Source organism: Macaca mulatta, chromosome 14 (genome assembly GCF_049350105.2).
Source record: "Macaca mulatta isolate MMU2019108-1 chromosome 14, T2T-MMU8v2.0, whole genome shotgun sequence".
Lineage (NCBI taxonomy): Eukaryota > Metazoa > Chordata > Mammalia > Primates > Cercopithecidae > Macaca > Macaca mulatta.
The window spans coordinates 32011841-32032020 of record NC_133419.1 but is presented as its reverse complement, the minus strand read 5'-3'; the positions used below and the strand labels follow the sequence as shown (position 1 = coordinate 32032020).

The following is a 20180-nucleotide window of genomic DNA, read 5'->3' as shown; positions in this document are numbered from 1 at the left end:
AGAAAGCTGGATGGCTATACTTGAGGAATGTTTCAGGCAGAAGGTGATCCTGGCACCTATGAAGCTCTAGAGAGTGATAAGGAGACAAAAAGTTGATTGAGTTCCTTGTGAGCGAGTTCTGTGAAGGATTTTATTTATTTATTTATTTATTTATTTATTTATTTATTTATAGACAGGGTCTTACTCTGTCACCCAGGCTGGAGTGCAGTGGTGTGATCACAGCTCACTGCAGCCTCAGGGCCCACCTCAGCCTCCCGAGTAGCTGGGACTATAGGCGTGCACCACCAGGCCAGGCTAGTTTTTGTATTTTTTTGGAGAGAGACAGGGTTTTTTTAAGAGGCTAGGTCTTGCTCAGTGATATAATTACAGGTGTGAGCCACCAGGCCTGGACCTTAAGCAATTTTTTTGAATGAAAATATTAAGGTTTTTTTTTTAGTATCTTCTTGTTTAGTTTTTAGAGGCAAGATCTTGCTCTGTCACCCAGGCTGGAGTGCGGTCGCAAAATCACAGCTTACTGCAGCCTGGAACTCCTGGGCTCAAGCGATCCCCCGACCTCAGCTTCCCAAAGTTCTGGGATTACAGGTGTGAGCTACCATGCCCTCCCCCTAGCTGGCATTTTTGAGAGATCTTAGCACTATGACAAATTTTCCCTAAAAAAACCAAAAAACAACCCTCAAACTTTATAAAATAGCTACATCAGGGGCTTTGATAAATTATCTGGATGTTTGTATTCAGAATAGATTTGAGGGCCTGGCGCGGTGGCTCACACCTGTAATCTCAGCACTTTTGGGAGGCTGAGGTGGGCGGATCACTTGAGGCCAGGAGTTCCAGACCAGCCTGGCCAACATAATGAAACCACATCTCTACACTAAAAATAAAAAAAAAAAAATATTAGCTGGTTGTGGTGGTATGTGCCTGTAGTCCCAGCTAGGTGGGATGCTGAGGTGGATGGATTCCTTGAGCCCAGGGAGTTGAAGCTGCGGTGAGTAGAGATCACACCACTGTACTCCAGCCTGGGCAACAAAGTTAGATTCTGTCGGGTCAGGAGATCGAGACCATCCTGGCTAACATGGTGAAACCCCACCTCTACCAAAAATACAAAAAAATTGGCTGGGCGTGGTGGCACAGGCTACTTGGGAGGCTGAGGCAAGAGAATCACCTGATCCTGGGAGGCGGAGGTTGCACTGAGCTGATATCGTGCCACTGCACTCCAGCCTGGGTGACAGAGCGAGACTCTGTCTCAAAAAGAGAAAGATGTGAGGGGGAAGAAATTAGAGGTAAAGAAATTAGGTTAGGAGACAATAGGTATAAAGTGAAGGGGGGCTGGAATTAATCATTTACTTATTTTGCAACATTTACTAATGTCTTACTACAAGTCAGGCACTGTATTGGGCACTTGCGATGTAATGGTTAAAAAAAAAGATGAGACCGGGCACAGTGGCTCACGCCTGTAATCCCAGCACTTTGGGAGGCCGAGGCGGATCGATCACTAGGTCAAGGGATCGAGACCATCCTGGTCAACATGGTGAAACCCTGTCTCTGCTAAAAGTACAAAAATTAGCTGGGTGTGATGGCATGTGCCTGCTGTCCCAGCTATTCGGGAGGCTGAGGCAGGGGAATCGCTTGAACCCAGAAAGGTTGCAGTGAGCCGAGATTGTGCCACTGCGATCCAGCCTGGCAACAGAGTGAGACTCCATCTCAAAAAAAAAAAAAAAAAAAAAAAAGAGTGAATTCCCTCCTGTAATGTATAGTGAAGTGAGTAGCAACGTACAGGCGATAGAAAGGAAAATAAATCCTTGTCCCTCATTTCCACCTCTTCATAGATGTAGCAAATACAGGGAATGAAAGCCCTCCATTAGAGATGGCTTCCTTAAATGTCTGCAAAAATTCTGAAATTTGAAATTCTAGTGGAATAGTTTCCCTGTTCCTCCTGAAAGATTTATCTATTATTGTAACTTTCTCCTTTGAGTAATGATTTTATCCTATTTGGTTTTTTTGACTATTGTTCTTAAGAAAAATAAAAAGTAACGAAATACTAAGTGAAAAGGAATGGTTCATAGGCTGCTCTCTGAAAGGCAGCCATTGTTTTGTTCTTCTATATTGGAAGACTTTTCAGCTGGTTATCCTCCGTAACTTGAAAACAACTGTCATTCGAAAGTGTTATGTCCAGTGGTCTCAGGGCATACTATCCTTTCTCTTTTATTTTATTTTTTGAGACAGAGTCTCTGTCGCCCAGGTTGGAGTGCAGTGGCTCAAGCGATTCAAGGGATTCTCTTACCTCAGCCTCCCGAGTAGCTGGGATTACAGGCGCCCGCCACCACGCCCAGCTAATTTTTGCATTTTTAGTAGAGACCAGGTTTCACTATGTTGGCCAGGCTGGTCTTGAACTCCTGACCAACCACAGGTGATTCACCCGCCTCAGCCTCCCAAAGTGCTGGGATTACAAGTGTGAGCCACCGCGCCCGGCCTCCTTTGTCTCTTAAAGGCATTCTCCAAAATACTCATCTTCCGGTTTGAAGAGCAGCAGGGATTAAATGTGTATTATTATATATGCAGCAATTTGCCACTCCCTTTGCCCTGCCCCAGTTACTGCAATAGAAAATGTCTGGGAATAGCCGGGCGCGGTGGCTCAAGCCTGTAATCCCAGCACTTTGGGAGGCCGAGACGGGCGGATCACGAGGTCAGGAGATCGAGACCATCCTGGCTAACACGGTGAAACCCCGTCTCTACTAAAAAATACAAAAAAAAAACTAGCCGGGCGAGGTGGCGGGCGCCTGTAGTCCCGGCTACTCGGGAGCCTGAGGCAGGAGAATGGCGGGAACCCGGGAGGCGGAGCTTGCAGTGAGCTGAGATCCGGCCACAGCACTCCAGCCTGGGTGACAGAGCGAGACTCCGTCTCAAAAAAAAAAAAAAAAAAAAGGAAATGTCTGGGAATAAATACATCTGTGGTAAATTCAATCTTCCTAGTTAAGATTATGAAGGAAACAAAAAAAGGACACTTCCATTCCAGAGAGAAAGGTGTTTGTTTCCCAAAAGGTTAGACATTGATTCAGAACAAAGGGAACCTGACGGAACCGGTATTAAAGAAAATCAACTCTGAATGTGAGGTATTAGAAAGCCATTTGTTTCCTAGGGAAAAGTAAGGAGGAAAGAGCGGGTGGGAGACACGGGCTTTACTGCATAACCTTGGTTATGTCACCTAAACTTCTTGGAACTCCTGAGTGTAAGAGTTGGGACCAAGGATCGCAAAGGTTCTTTCATTCCTAAAATTCTATGGTTCCACGATTATGTGAGTTGAAACAGGCCATTCTGTTGATTTCCTAATCTCCAAGAGGAAGGAAACTGATCTTTGGGGGTTAAACCGACTAATTTAATGGAGAATCACCAATGTGGAGGTGGGCGAACTTCACAATTACGGGGTTTTGGACAGTAGAGGTGCTCTTGAAAAATTTCCAAGAGAACCTTTCCCCCATCCTTTAACCTGGCGTTACAATTCTCTTCACTCTTTGGGATAGGGGAGCGGGCAGAATCTATTTTAGATTGAGGTAGTTCATTTGACTGAGCATTTCCCCTTTCCGTATTTTTGGACCCTTAACGACTAAATGCCGAGAAACAGATCCTTAATTACGGTTCCGGGATCTCGAAAGGCCTGTAAAATCCTGCTTCCGCATCTTAATCCTTTCTTCGGGTATTGGGATATTTTTTAAAATGTGTATTTCTGGCGGAGGGGGCATGGAGTGAGGTTCAGAATAGCAGCGCGGGACTGATGGATGCTTCTTTCGCGGGAGGCTTGGCTTGTGGGACTCCGGGTCGGGGCCGCACGGGCTGCCAGGCGGACTCCGGGAGACAAGGGCGCGGCTGCGGACTGGCGGGCGGACCCCGGGGAGGGGCTTCACGGAGGAGCAGCGGCCAGAGCGGAGCGGAGCCGCCCGGGCTGGGCGTGCAGCGCTGCCGGGCGGGCGGTGGCGCTGCGGAGGCGGTGGCCGAGGCCGGCGGGCGCGGAGGAGGGGCCCGAGGCTGGGGCGGCTGGTAGCAGCTGCCTCAGTGACGACTGCCGGCATCTCGGCGACCTGAGGAGATCAAGCCGTGGGCCCCGTCGTCGCCGCCACTCCCGCCTGTCTTCCTTCTCCGCTCCCGGCCGGGGCGTCAGGAATGGGCCCCAACCGCCGTGGGCCCCGCACCCTGCGTCGCCCGTAGGCCCCAGCAGCCGGAGGCCAACCGGCCTCCCACTACCCCTCGCCCTAGCTAAGCCGTCCCCACCCCAAATCCCCGGGAAGGAAGATGAGGGAGACAGGCCCGGCGCTTAGCAGCCAGAGCAGCAGCAGCAGCAGTAGCAGCAGCAGCGGCAGCGGTCGCGGGAGGGTGTTTCGCCGTTTCCTCTCAGCCGCCAGGACAAGATGGCAGCGGCCGCGGAGAGGGGCTGAGCCCGGGCTGGGTGGTGCCGCCTGCTGAAGCGCCTGGCTCCCAGTCCCCGGCACGGCTCTGCGCCCCACCCCGGACATGCTCAGGGCTGCGGCCGCCCGAAGAGGAGAGAGCGCAGGCCTCTAGGAAGGTAAGGGAGTCGAGCGAGGGGCGCCGCCACCCCGGGGTGTGGGGATCGGCTCCGTCCGCGGGCTCCACGGCCAGCGAACCCCAAGCCTGACCCGGGTCTGGCCCGACCCCTCCGGAGCGGCCTGCACTCGTTGCGCGTCCCGTGCCCCATCCGCATCCCCAGTGCTCTCGTGCTCCCAGTTTCCGCCCTAGCCCCCGTGGTGTGGCCCGGTATGGGCCGCTCCCTCGAAGCCGGCGCCACGCCAGGCCCTGGGCCGCCGGACGCGGGGGCCGCAGCCTCCGGGAAGCCGCGCCTGGCCGGGGCTCGGGGGCCTGGGCCTCCCCCTCCCCCTGCCAAGGTTGCGCAACGGCTCTTCCCAGCAACCGAAGTTTTGTTTAGTCCCACGGGGAGCCTCTTCCCCCTCGGCAGCCCAAGGCCGTAACGACGGAGATCTCTTTCCTTTCATTAAGGGGAACAAACGCAAACACGCGCACGCACGCAGCTTGAGCACCCCAGCCGATGGCCCCGTCCCCGGCTTTGTGGCCCCGTCCCCAGCGTCGCGGAGCGGCGGGTTTGCAGGGTGTCAACTCTGGGGACGTGCGTGCGTGTGATTGTTGGGGTGGAGAAATGTGATCCGCGGCTCCGCGTCCCCAGCGGCGGCGGGAGGAAGGCGTGGCGGCCGCGCGGCGGGGCTGTTGCCGGCTTCTCTCGTTACGGTGGCGGCCGCTCGCTTCCCTTCGCCGCACTAGGAGAACTGGCAGAAAGACTTTGGAGGAGAATGTCTGTTTCTCTGTCGGGAGGGAGACGGCTGTTGTAAAATGGTATGTGGCTCTCGGGGAATCCTGTTGTTCCCCAGTCTCATCTCTGCTTGAGGAATTGCGCTGAAGAGTGTATGCGTAAATTACCCTGGACTTGTTACAGAGTAGTCGTAACACGTTCAGGCCTTTGAACCGTGTTTTCACAACCTCTTACTGCTCTGTTAGGGAATTTGTTTTTCCACCTGTCAGTTGGCTGCTTCTAATTATAATAAGGGGCTTCTATTAGCAACAGCAAAAAATTTCAGTTTATCGTCCAGTTTAGAGGGAAAGATCATAGTTGGTTCTATTGTCAACTTTGTTTTGATGTCTGTCTGGTACAGGGCCGGGAAAGTTAGCTGGCAAACCAGTCTGCGCGTGTGCTTTTGCGTACTTTCTAGTAGTTTGGAGATCTGCTGACGCTTTTTCCCTTTTTGCTGTTTTAGGTATTTGCTTTTAGCTGTAGCTTCTGAAGTGGGAGTACTTATATTCAAACCATTTCAGTTAATTTCAAAGTTTTGGTTGCTGGGCTCTTTAAAATTTTTAAAGAGGTTTCTTTTCTGATCAGATTTTTTGATGAAAAGTCTTGAGCCGTAACGGTGGTTACTGTTTACCCAACTAAGACATTTTAATCCTATATTCTTATTTAATTTTTCAGAAGCTGGTGAAGTCTCACCATATGTTTGATAAGTCTAGATTCTGCTTATGTTTGCAAGTGCAGTGCTAATTTTATACAATGAGCAATGATAAGGTTTAGATAGGTCATGATTAAGCTTAGTATTTTAAGTAAACAAAATATGACTGACCTTTTTTAAAAAAGTTTTCATAGTTTTATTGATTATCTTATGCTTTCGTGACACTTATCAGTAATTGCAGTTTTACCAGCCAGATACAGTTATTTAGTTTTAAGTCAATGAAATATTTCTTGGTGTATTTATGGCTGCATTCATAAAGTGCAGAGGACTCTTATTTATGAAATATAATGCTTAACCTGTTTGAGGTTTTTCTTTTTTGAAATTTACGTATTTAAAATTTGTGTTAAGGCAGAGATGTGTTGAAATATTTGTGATGTTTGGGCTTGTCGTTTTTTTGGAAAAATTTGTTCCTTAAAGTCTCCCCCCCACCCAAGGGGATCTCTTTTCTAAGAAAAAAGTATTTGTGGAGAACCTTAGATTAAAACTGTTGTAAAAAGGTAAGATGAGTTTGAAATCTAGAACAGAACTGGCCATTAAATGTTTCAACTTTATATTTGGGCCTTGCTGACTACAGTAGCTGAACATACATATTAGGCAAGCAGATCATAACATGGTAAGCCAGCCTTACTTAGTTTATTGTCAAAATATATTTTCCATTGAACTAGTCATTACCTTGCTCATAAACCAGTGTCATTGGCTTTTGGGCATGGGGTTTTAGAGTCACATTAAAATGGATGGTTTATATGAGATACTTCTTCTTGTAAATATGCTTGAAAAGAAGCTGTAGATCATACTCTTAACTTTTTGGATACCATAAAATAGGGTGTAAATTACAGAGGTAGGTTGCTGTTGCAAGTGTGGCATGGGCACATAGGTTTTTATGTTTAATGCAAGATATGGAGAGCCTCCCTGCACCCCTGCAACTTAAAAAAGCAGCAGCTATCAAATTAATTTTTTGATTGAGCTTTTGTTTTTAATATTTGATGCATGAACCCGAAAGCATATGGAAAGGAGGAAAGGGAAAATGTAAATTTCAGAATGCTACAATATTATTTTTCAGACCTGATTCACATCTATTTCATGGAATGCTTGTTTGCATGTTATTTTTTATTTGAAGGTTAGTATGACTTATCTTGGTAACTTTTGAAGTTAACTTTATTTTACCAGGTAAGAGAGTTAACTTATTAAGTGTTATTTTCGTAGCAACAGTTTACCAAGTATGATGTTGAGGTAAATTAGAATTGCACTATTGGTGGTTAATTCAAAGGCATAAAAATGTAGTTCCCATTGCAACCTCACATTTAAGTTTGGAGATGAAAAGATGTCATGATAATATTTAGATTCAAAGATATTCTGTGGAAATTCTCCATATTTAAAAATGCTTCAAGAAGTTGTTATTCCTGCCTCTTAACTCTTAGAGGACACAGAATAACTTGATTTATCGCTGCCAAAATAAATATTCGTGTTGTAGCTGTCCTGGTTTTCTAATGTCCAAAGTTGAGACTTCCAATGTGGTGTGTTTAACTTGGAAGTTACTTCTGAAGACAAACTACTAAAACTTTGTTAAAATGGAGGACTCTATCAGTGTGTTTATTTTTTAAAAGATATTCCGCCCCCACCCCCCACCCCCCGCCCCCCAGCCTTTCACTGGGATGTAGTATTTCTCTTTTTTAACTTTTCGAGAGCTTTGTCATGGGGAATCTTTTGTGTATGATACCAGTGTAAGTCTAAAGGGATTATTTATATATATATATATATGTATGTATGTTTTTTTCTTTTTAAACCTTCAGGTTCAGGGGTACATGTGCAGGTTTGTTATATAGATAAACTTGTGTCATGTGTTTGATGTACAGATTATTTTGTCACTCAGGGACTAAGCCTAGTACTCAATACTTTTTCTGCTCTTCTCCCTCCTCCCATCCTCCACCGTCTGGTAGGTCCCAGTGTCTGTTGTTCCCCTCTTTGTGTCCATGTGTTCTCATCATTTAGCTTCCACTTGTAAGTGAGAACGTCTGGTATTTGGTTTTCTGTTCCTGCATTATTTATTAAGGATAATGGCCTCCAGCCCCATCCATGTTCCTGCAAAGGACATGACATTCTTTTTTTATGGCTGCGTAGTATTCCATGGTACATATGCAGCATATTTTTAAAAAATCCAATCTTCCATTGATGAACATTTAGGTTGATTCCATGTCTTTGCTATTGTGAATAGTGCTACAATGAACATATGCATGCATGTGTCTCTATGATAAAACAATACATATTTTTTTGGATATATACCCAGTAATGGGATTGCTGGGTCCAGTGGTAGTTTTGTTTTTAGCTCTTTGAGGAGTCACCACACTACTTTCCACAGTGGCTGAACTAATTTACATTCCCACCAACAGTGTTAAGCCTTCCCTTCTGCAACCTCATCAGCATCTGTTATTTTTTGACTTTTTAGTAATAGCCATTCTGACTGGTGTGAGATGGTATCTCATGGTTTTGATTTGCATTTCTCTAATGATCAGTGATAAACTTTTTTTCATATGCTTGTTTGGCCACACACATGTCTTTTGAAGAGTGTCTGTTCGTGTCTAAAGGAATTATTTTAAATGTCCTAACTGGTTCCGGATCCAACTGCTTAAAAATATGTATCTTGCCTAATACTTAGGCAACTTATATTAAGAATATATATTTAGAGAAGTACTGAGTCAGTGGAGGCTTTTAGGATAGTTAGTACTTATGTGGCCTACTTAAGGAAGAATAGTTCACTTCTTTTGGTTGGCTTGGTATGTAGTTAAGAGTGGTTTGGAGGAAGAACAACTTAGTGTGCTGCTTCTGTAGCTTTGAGCTTTTGTTTTGAATATTAGTCACTTGTAGGACCAAGATAGAATAGATATTTGCAGGATGTATGTAACACATTTATAAGTTTGTCAAATGAAACCTTGAGCTTTTTAGCAGATCAGGCTGTTCTCCTCAGTTGATACTTGGAACATATGTTACTAAACAAAGGCAGCATATTGTCTGGATTCTGAGACACCACTGTTATACCAGGGACCTAGAGCCTCTGTTCTTACTGTGTGGAAATTAAAACAACTAGATGAGTATTGTCAATATGTATTGTATTTTTAGGACAGCATTTGTGGTTTGGAGACAGTTAAGTTATTAAGCAGATTTACTTTGTCTTTTATATTTGGCAGTTAATGCCAAGTTAGTACTTGCGAAGGCTTTTTTTCAACAGAAAGTCCTTGAAAGGGAGCAAACTGAGGACCATATTTTTGACCTTACATGTATTTTGTTACTTTAAACTAATTTCTGTAATTTTTATACTTAATCTTTTCTCTTTTTATATTTATTTTTTCTATTTTTGTATTTCTTTTTTCTTTTACAGACAGGGTTTTGCTCCATGGCCCAGGCTGGAGTATAGTGGTATGATCATAGCTCACTGCAGCCTCAACCTCCTGTGCTCAGGAGATCCTTCTGCCTCAGTCTCCAAATAGCTGAGACTACAGGAGGTACCGCCACCATGTGTGCTAATTTTTTCATTTTTTTTTTTCTTTCTTTCTAACATGGTCTTACTGACACCTGGAATTTTTCATTTTTCGTAGAGATGGGGTTATGATTTGTTGCTCAGGCTGGTCTTGAATTCCTGGGCCCAAGCGATCCTCCTGACTTGGCCTCCCAAAGTGCTGGGATCACAGACGTGAGCCACCGTGCCAGGCCCAGTTTCTCTAATTTTCTAAAATAATGAGACCTTTTCCATTCTGTAGGAGACTGAGTGGGACAGTGGGTGGTGAGGCAGGTGAGATAGGGGAGACTGGACAGTAGAAGGGGGAAGAGCTTGGTTTAATTGAATTTGGGAGACTGAAATCGGCTTTAATTAATTAATTTATTTATTTCTGAGATAGGGCCTCGCTTTGTCACCCAGGCTGGAGTGCAGTGGTAGCTCACTGCAACCTCCGCCTCCAGGTTCAAGTGATTCTCCTTTCTCAGCCTCCTGAGTAGCCGGGATTACAGGTGCCTGCCACCATACCCGGCTAATTTTTGTATTTTTAGTAGAGACGGCAATTTGCCATGTTGTCCAGGCTGGTCTCAAAGTCCTGGCCTCAAGTGATCTGCCCATCTTGGCCTCCCAAAGTGCTGGGATTACAGTAAGCCACCGAGCCTGGCTGCTATGATTTTAAATGTCCAAGTTGCTGGAGACCAGAGTTCACTTAGTGAAAAATTGTAATAGCTTGAAGGAAAGATTAAGTCAGTGACCTGCTAAGTGATCAGTCTTGTGAAATAATAGCATCTCTGTTTATCATCCTTGACCTCAGTTTTTAAAATCCCTCCCCCAACCCCTTCCTCTTTCTGCCTTTTGTTTCTTCAATCTGAGAGACTTTTCCTTAAGGTGGAGTTTGGGGAAGATAAGCTTTTTCTACAATTAAAAAAAAAAAAAGTCTTATGTTCCAGGACTAATCTGAAGCTGCAAGTGCGAAGACTATAGAACATTGCTGTTAAAATGAGTTTGAGTTATAGGATATATCCTTTTAGTTTCTGGAGATAATAAAAAATAAAACTCAGATACATCATGTATGAATTAAAACTCAGACCTATGTCTGTAACACAGTCCTTTTCACCTTTTCTGAGATAAATATCTCTTTTAAAGACCAGATTTCCAGGTACACTTTCACCTTGCGTTTTCTTTGCTGCGAATCTTGTCTTTTTTTGTTTTTAAACAAAAAGGTCACACTTAAAGAAAAGTGGCTATTTAGAGAAGCATAATAAAGGAAAATGGTATTTGCTCATTTGAGCTGTACTTCTTTCTTTAGCTAAAGATCTAAGTTGTGAAAGACTGATTCTTTCATATAATTCTTGATCATGATGAAAGTAAAGGATTGCCAAGGCTGGTCAGATATAATTTCTTTTTATTTTGCGCAACTGTTTATGCTGGAACACCTTTTCCCATCCAAGTACTGATGAGGTCTGACCCTGCTTAGCCTCCAAGATCAAGCACGTTCCAAGATCAGAAATTTTTTCATTTCTAATCTAGTTTGGAAAAAACAGTTTAGATTTGGTAGGCATTGAAATCAATAGAGTTTGAGGCGATCTCCCCACCCTAAAAATTTTGTAGCTTTTATAAATTATATTTGATTTAATGCGGATCACCAAGAAAATTGTTTTAAGGTTGCTAGAAAATAAAAACTTGGCTGTATTTGGCTAGACAGTTATTTTACTGTGGAAATTTTAGAAAGTATTTGATTTGCTAAAAAAAAAATGTTTATTTCAAATTCTTTAACTTCCCCCTACTTGGTTGTATATTATTTATAAGTATACAAAATATTTTAGAGTTTTTAAAAACAAAATAGTGAACTTGAAAACATTTGCAGGAAATAACTTTTTGCTTATTAAATATTTCCTACCCTATAAAGTGGCATATAAAGGCCTAAAAGTGCCAACTTTTAAAGTCTGTTTCAACTTTTTAAAAGTATATTTCAACTATGTGTTATCTCTTTAATAATACAGAGAGTCTGGTAGGTTTGGTAAACTATACGACTTTAGATATATAATGCTACAGTTTTAAATAGTTAATAAGATAGATTAGAGTGATAACACTGACAACTGAACCTGACTTTCTAGACATTTCTTCCAACGTATGACTTAAATGAATACTTCTGAAGGCTCTATGTATGTAATTTATTACCATTTTTATTGAGTTTAAATAGGGTATAGTGACATAAAATCACAATGAAAATTACAGGTTATGCTGTTATATGACCTATAGCTATGATGCTGTGCTATATTCTCAAAACCAAATAAGAATGTTTTGAGCCAACTTCTAATAAGACAGTTTCAGTGGAGACAGTAAAATGTCTCTGCAGTATATTGGTTGTAGTTTTGTATTTTAAAGTTAGGTAAGAATAATATTGGGTTCAAAAATAGTGGATTTGTAATCACTGTTTAGTGTGCTTTAAATATTTTTTGTAGCTGATCACAGACTGTCGCCACAAAAAAGCTAGAAATTTTATTATGACAGATAATGATAAAATATTTGTATGAAAACTATCTTATCAGCCAGGCACGGTGGCTTATGCCTGTAATCCCAGCACTTTGGGAGGCTGTGGTAGGTGGATCGCTTGAGCATAGGAGTTCAAGACCAGACTGGGTAATGTGGTGAAATCCTGTGTCTACAAAAAATACAAAAACTAGCTGGGCATGGTGGTGTGCACCTGTAGTCCCAGCTACTGGGGAGGCTGAAGTGGGAGATAACTTGAGCCCAGGAGGTTGAGGCTGCAGTGAGCTGAGATCGTACCACTGCAATTCAGCTTGAGTGATGGAGTGAGACATTCTCTCAAAAAAAAAAAAACAAAAAACAAAAAACCATGGGCTGGGCACCGTGGCTCACACCTGTAATCCCAGCACTTTGGGAGGCCGAGGCGGGCGGATCACAATGTCAGGAGATTGAGACCATCCTGGCTAACACGGTGAAACCCCGTCTCTACTAAAAATACAAAAAAAAATTAGCCGGGTGTGGTGGCGGGCACCTGTAGTCCCAGCTACTCAGGAGGCTGAGGCAGGAGAATGGTGTGAACCCAGGAGGCGGAGCTTGCAGTGAGCCGAGATCACGCCACTGCACTCCAGCCTGGGCGACAGAGCGAGACTCCATCTCAAAAAATAAAACATAAAAAACAAAAAAAAGAAACAAAACAAACCTATTTTATCTAGTACATATTTGAATGTCCACTAAGTGCAAAGTACTGTGCAGTGAACGAAGAGACTAACACGTGGTCCCAGCTTTGAACAGGTGTATGATAAGTGAAATTAGCTGAATACTGTAAGTTTTCTTTTCTTTTTTTTTTTTTTTGAGTCTCGCTGTGTCTCCCAGGCTGGAGTGCAGTGGCGTGATCTCAGCTCACTGCAAGCTCCGCCTCCCGGGTTCACGCCATTCTCCCGCCTCAGCCTCCCAAGTAGCTTGAGACTACAGGCGCCCGCCACCACGCCCGGCTAGTTTTTTTTTTTGTATTTTTAGTAGAGACGGGGTTTCACCATGTTAGCCAGGATAGTCTCGATCTCCTGACCTCGTGATCCACCCGCCTCGGCCTCCCAAAGTGCTGGGATTACAGGCTTGAGCCACCGCGCCCGGCCAGTTTTCTTTTATATTTGTATATGTGCACCTAAGTTAGAAAAACACTGCTTAAGAAAAGTGATTTAACGATAGCACATTCAAACTTCTTAGGCTGTTTATTAAATATGAAATATTTAAATGATATTAAAATAGTAGCATTCATGTTAAAGTTGTGTGTTACTCACTGCTGCTCTTGCAGTGAGTAAAACCAAAATAAGTCATTGAAAATTATGAACACTCCTGTACTCCCAGCACTCTGGGAGGCTGAAGCGGGTGGATCCCTTGAGGCCAGGAGTCTGAGACCAGCTTGTGCAACATGCAGAAAACTTTTCCTACCGAAAAACGAAGAAAATACAAAAAGTATTCAGGCATGGTGGTGCATGCTTGTGGTCCTAGCTATTGGAGAGGCTGAGGTGGGAGGATTGCTTGAGCCCAGGGAGGTCGATGCTGCAGTAAGTAAACCACAGTTGCGCCACTGCACTCTAGCCCCTGGAGACAGAGTGAGACCTTATCTCAAAAAACAAACAAACAAACAAACAAAAAACCCCAAAAACCCAAATTTTTAACTTTATTCATTTTTTTTAAACTTTGCCAAGTCCTGATTGAAAAAAAAATTACCAGTTTTATCTTGTGACAAGTGTTTTCATTAGGCTAACCAAATTTATAGTCGAAGTATATTATAGAGATAAACTGTATGTTAATTTAAATAAAGAGAAGGTCACATTTCTCAGATGTGGCTAATAATACAGTTCTCTTGTTTTCTCATGATTTTTTCTTCTGGACCTGTACAGTTTTCACATTGCCTGAGGGAATTCTATTAGGCTTGCCTTTTCTGGCAATATTTCCTTTCTCCTAAATTTAGAATGCAGAGCCCTTTAAACCTCATTCCTATGCCAACCTGTGGAAAGTAAACAAAAGGTGAAAACATTTCAAGTTTTTTTTTTCTTTTCTTTTCTTGAGACAGAGTCTTGATCTGTCCCCAGGCTGGAGTGCAGTGGCGCAACCTCGGCTCACTGCAACCTCTGCCTCCTGGGTACAAGCGATTCTCCTGCCTCAGCTTCCTGAATAGCTAAGATGACAGGCAACTGCCAGCACGCCTGGCTAATTTTTGTATTTTTAGTAGAGACGGGGTTTCACCATGTTGGTCAGTCTGGTCTCAAACTCCTGACCTCAGGTGATCCGCCCGCCTCGGCCCACCAAAGTGCTGGGATTACAGGAATGAGCCACCGAGCCCGGCCCACATTACTAGATATTTTTAAGAATGTTGAACCTGCTAGCTGTAACTTATTTGAAACCACTACACAAAAGGAATATTATTTTTGTATTTCATTTATGTAAGTTAAAAGTGTATTTAACTTGGAGTCCTTAAAAGCAGAGTTGTGAAAATGGCAAGTATTTTATTGTTTTGCTCCTAGTATAATTGTATATAATACACTATTCTTGGCCAAGCATGGTGGCTCACGCCTTTAATCCCCGCAGTTTGGGAGGCCGAGCCGGGCAGATCACCTGAGGTCAGGAGTTCGAGATTAGCAGGACCAACATGGTGAAACCCAATCTCTACTAAAAATACAAAAATTAACCGAGTGTGGTGGTGGGCGCCTGTAATATCAGCTGCTCGGGAGCCTGAGGCAGGAGAATCGCTTGAACCCAGGAGGTGGAGGTTGCAGTGAGCCAAGATGGTGCCACTGCACTCCAGCTTGGGTGATGAGTGAAACTCCATCTCAAAAACAAACAAAAAACAGTATTCTTAATGAAATTCAACAATTTGGCAACATTTTGATATTTTATACACGTGTATTTAAAATCGAATTTTGGGCCGGGTGTAGTGGCGCAAGCCTGTAATCCTAGCACTTTAGGAGGCTGAAGTTGGAGGATTGCTTGAAACCAGGAGTTTAAGACCAGCCTGGGGTATATAGTGAGGCTCCATCTCTATAAAAAATGCAGTTACCTGAGTGAGGTGGTGCATACCTGTAGTCCTAGCCACTCAGGAGGCTGAGATGGAAAGATCATTTGAACCTAGGAGTTAGACGCTGCAGTGAGCTAGAATTGCACCACTGTATGACACCTTAGACGATAGAGTAAGAGTCTGTTGCCAAAAAAAAAAAAAAAAAAAAATTAAAAAAAGAATCTTGTATGCAAAAGTGTTTGGTATGATAACATAATTAATTGCCAATAGCCTCGAATGGAAAATTTTTAGGAGTATTTGCCTTATGAGTTGCCTTCTCTAAGCCTAGTGTGGCATTTCTGAAACTATTTGTAGTGATCACTCTGTAATTTCTCCTTAAGTATCTCAAAATCTGAAATCTCCTTAAAGTATCTCACATCTGAAGGTCTATCTAGCTTGAAATGGTTTTGCATTAATTCTATTGCAAGGAAATGAAAAACCTCATTTCTTAACCTATTAGAAGTTAATATATAACATTTTTGGGAATGTTATACTTTCATTTAAAAATATGAAACAGTATCTGAACTGTTCCTCAAGTTTAGGGACCATGTTCTATCCGTTTTTATGTTCCCTAAAGTGTATAATAGACGTTGGAAAACAAACGTTATTATTATAAAAGGAGTCAAATACAGACGTATGATACTCAACTTACATACCTTAATCAAAGTGTAGCCTCTTTATTGCGTAGCTTGGCAGGTACCTGACCAAGCAGTTGTGAACGTGTCATTGACAAACTTAGCTTCTCAAAACTCTCCTTTACTCCTGCCTCTTTTTTTACTTCTAACAGATGAGTCTCTTTCCTGTGTAAAGGTCAGTAGGTATGACCTTCTCCCAGATTTCCAACCCTTTACCTCTGGACTTAACTCCAATAGTACACACTTTGAGAGAGAATAGTACACACTCTCTCAAGGAAAGATACATCTCTTAATGCCTCTGAGATTACTCCCTATTTTCTATGTGGGGTTCATCCAGAATTGTGTTTTTCAACATCTGGAGCTTGTCCAAAAACTTAAAGTTCTCTTTTTTTCCTGCTTTTTTTTTTTGACAGGTAACATTATATATATTTATTGTGTACAACATTGGCTCTTTTTCCTTCAGCCTTTTAATATGCCCAAGTATCTGAGATCTTAAGCAGCAATCTTTTAATTGTACCTCTTCAAGTCTAGGGTCCTCTGTTTCTTTTTCTGTTTCTTCTGACCTTCTTTAATGTGTTCTCTGACCTCTACTTGGATTTCTGTTCACTTCATAGCCTTTGGCAGTATAGTTTTGTCCATGCCACTTTAATGAAATTGCTCCTACTAAGCTCCCCTGTTGTTTTCTTTTATTTATAGTTTATGTATTCCTTCAGATTGTGTTTATAGTGTCCCCTACTCAGTTCTTAGCTTTCAGCCCATATTTTGAACCTCCTTTTCATCTCCATATTTTCCCCTACAAATACTTCAGGATTATCTTGTTTATAAATCCTTTGCCTAGACTCCCTATCTAGCATCCTCATTTCTGTTGCCTTTTGTGTGTGTGTGTGTGTGTGTGTGTGTGTATACATATATATGTGTGTGTATATATATATGTGTATTTTTTTTTTCTTTTGAGATGGAGTTTTGCTTTTGTTGCCCAAGCTGGAGTGCAGTGGCATGATCTTGGCTCATTGCGACCTCTGCCTTTCAGGTTCAAGCGATTCATCTGCCTCAGCTTCCCGAGTAGTTGGGATTACAGGTGCGTGCCACGAGGCCTGCTAGTTTTTTGTATTTTAGTAGAAACGGAGTTTCACCATGTTAGCCAGGCTGGTCTCGAACTCCTGACCTCAGGTGATCCTCCTGCCTCATCCTCCTGAAGTGCTGGGATTACAGGCGTGAGCCACCATACCTGGCCTGCCTTTTGTTTATGTTTAAAACATTTATTTATTTATTTATTTTTTGAGATGGAGTCTCTCTCTGTCACCCAGGCTGGAGTGCAATGGCGTGATCTCGGCTTACTGCAACCTCTGCCTCCTGGGTTCAAGCAATTCTCCTGCCTCAGCCTCCCAAGTAGCTGGGATTACAGGTGCCTGCCACCACGCCTGGCTAAGAAAATTGAGAATGTATGAAAACTTACAGTAAAAATAAGGTATTAAAAAGAAAGAATGTATAACAACTGTATGAAAATGCTAATTACAATTTTATATGAACAGTGAAAAAAATTGGAAAAATAGTGCAGCAAATTATGATATGCACATAGGATAGAACATTATGCTGCTGTTTAAAATAATAATAGTTGATAAGAGTCTGGGTGTTTAGGCTCATGCCTAAAATCCCAGCACTTTAGGAGGCCGAGGTAGGTGGATCACTTGAGCGCAGGAGTGCTAGACCAGCCTGGGCAACATGGTGAAACCCTGTCTCTAATTAAAAAAAGAATACAAAATGTGATAAAAAGAATAAGAGAAAACATTGTTATATCAAGTTATCATGTATTTTAATTTTAAGCATACAATAAAACATATAAATGACTTGAAGGAATTAGGTTCTTTTCCCTGAATACTTTGTAATTTTATAGTAATGGAATAATTTCAAAATGATTGCCATACTGAAATTTAGCCTCTTGTTAATGTGAATGATGTATCTTTTCATGATTTTATGGCAAAATACTTTAAGTTTTATATTCGTCTAGTATACCAGTTCTAGCAGTGTGATAAATGATACTGCCTTAGTGGTAATTTTTACTCAGTTCGCAAGGTTCTATGAGTAAATAGCATTCTAAGTGTTAATATGATAAATAATGATATAAAATAACTGTTTTGGCATATGTCGTCATGTATAGTGAATATGCAATCATTATTTTCATATCTGAGATTCTATCTAGTTTCTTGTGCAAATGCCTGAAAATTGGTGGCTGGGTGTGGTGACTCACAACTGTAATCTCAGCACTTTGGGAGGCCAAGGTGGGCAGATTGCTTGATGCTTGAGCCCAAGAGTTTGAGACCAGCCATGGTGAGACCCCATCTCTACAAAAAAGTACAAAAAATTAACCGGGTGTGGTAGCATGTGCTTGTCATCACAGCTACCAGGGAGGTTGAAGTGAAAGGATCACTTGAGCCCTGGCGGTCTAGGATGCAGTGAGGAATGATTGTGCCATTGCATTCCAGCCTGGGCAACAGAGCAAGACCCTGTCTCACAATAAAGAAAGAAATAAAAAAAAGTCAATTTTAGTTACTATTCGAAAATAGATTTCTAATCAGTAAACTGTAACTACTTTGCAGCCATTTTCAGTCTAATGAGGAAGCACATTTTTATTTATGGGATCATTGGCTACTTAATTTTAAACTTAAGGTGTGTTAGCTGTTAGTTACATATGCAACTTAAATTTGAACTTTCTTAATATCTTTCTTTTTTATACATTGATGGTGTATTTAAAAAAAATTCTTCGGCCAGATAAATATGAAGAAAAAAGCTATTTTTATCATTATAGTTCTGATATGTATGGTTTTTAGTATCATGCATTGATAGTATGACTTTTTACACTAATATAAAACAAAGAAAAATCTGTTTTTTTATGACACTTTCAGTAGAAGAAAGAAAGAAATATGTAGCCTTGCTAAGTCTATCTAAATTTGTGGTTTTAATGCACAGCTTATAAGCAACCCAACAATGTTTCACTTAAAGTTAATGATTAGATGTATTCAGGGCCAGATAGAAGTAGTTCTAATAGATTTTTAAGAATTCAATGTCGTGGCTGGGTGCAGTGGCTTACGCCTGTAATCCCAGCACTTTGGGAGGCCGAGGCAGGTGGATCACTTGAGATCAGGAGTTCGACACCTGCCTGGCCAACATGGTGAAACTCCGTCTCTACTAAAAATTCAGATTAGCCAGGTGTGGTGGCAGGTGCCTGTAATCCCAGCTACTCAGGAGGCTGAGGCAGGAGAATCGCTTGAACGTGGGTGGTGGAGGTTGCAATGAGCCGAGATCACACCACTACACTCTAGCCTGGGTGACAGCGAGACTCCATCTCCGAAAAAAAAGAAATTCAATGTCGTTTCTTTGTGGGTACTGTCTTGAGAAGCTGCTTGTTTTCTTTCCTTTTTAGATTTTTGTAAATTACATTGTTGTTCTTTAGTTTTTCTGGCTTTCCTAAGGAGACCTGTTGCAAATTTCTGCTGTATCCCCTTCCTCAAATTTGTCATAAGAATGAGAGAGATCTTTCTCCTTTCCTTTTTCCTTTTCCTTTTCTTTTTCCTTTCCTTTCCTTTCCCTTTTCCTTTTCCTTTTTCTTTTTTGTTTTTGATGGAGTCTCATCCTGTTGCTGAGGCTGGAGTGCAGTGGTGCGATCTTAGTCTTCCCTCCCTCCCTCCCTCCTTCCACCCACCCTTCCTCCTTCCTTCATCTCTCCCTCCCTCCCACCTTCCTTCCCTCCTTCTCTCCTTCCTTCCCTTCCTTCCCTCCCTCCTTCCCTCTTTCTTTCTCCCCTCCCGTCCCCTCCTGTCCCTGTCGAGATGAGTCTTGCTTTGTCACCCAGGCTGGAGTGCAGTGGCAGGCATTATCATAGCTCAAGCAACCTCAAACTCCTGGGCTCAAGGCATCCTCTCAAGTAGCTGGGACTATAGGTGTGTGTCACCGTGCCTGGCTAATTTGTTTTTTTTTTTTTTTTAATAGAGATGGGGTCTTGCCATCTTGCCCAGGATGATCTTAAACTCTTGGGTTCAAATGATCCTCCCTCCTAGGCCTCCCTATTGTTTCCGACTTGATACCAGAGAGTTTCCTGAAGCCATTGTAAAGGGCCATCCTCAGTTGACAAGATATAAGTGACAGTTAAACTTTGAAAATTAAAAAGATTATTTCTACTATTAGAAAGGTTTTGGGCTGGGCGCGGTGGCTCACGCCTGTAATCTCAGCATTTTGGGAGGCCCAGGAGGTCAGGGGTTAGGAGATAGAGACCATCCTGGCTAACATGATGAAACCCCATCTGTACTAAAAATACAAAAAAAAAAATTAGTCGGGCGTGGTGGCGGGCGCCTGTAGTCCCAGCTACTCGGGAGGCTGAGGCAGGAGAATGGCGTGAACCTGAGAGGCGGAGCTGGCATTGAGCCGAGATTGCACCACTGCACTCCAGCCTGGGCGACAGAGTGAGACTCCATCTCAAAAAAAAAAAAAAAAAA

At 42.5% G+C, this 20180-nt stretch overlaps 1 protein-coding gene across 5 annotated transcripts in view; it reads left to right on the top strand.

The window, feature by feature from the left end:
• Positions 1-4028: 4028 nt before the first annotated feature.
• The window catches only part of HIPK3 (homeodomain interacting protein kinase 3), a 100565-nt gene continuing 84413 nt past the window's right edge, over positions 4029-20180 (top strand). For 3 of the 5 annotated variants that reach the window (XM_077963109.1, XM_015114563.2, XM_015114559.2), the window contains exon 1: positions 4029-4552. The gene's annotated coding sequence lies outside the window, so the exon portion shown is untranslated. Of the gene's footprint in view, positions 4553-4886; positions 5353-20180 lie in introns of those variants that run through there. The other 2 variants (XM_015114564.3, XM_015114560.3) reach the window with 1 other exon arrangement.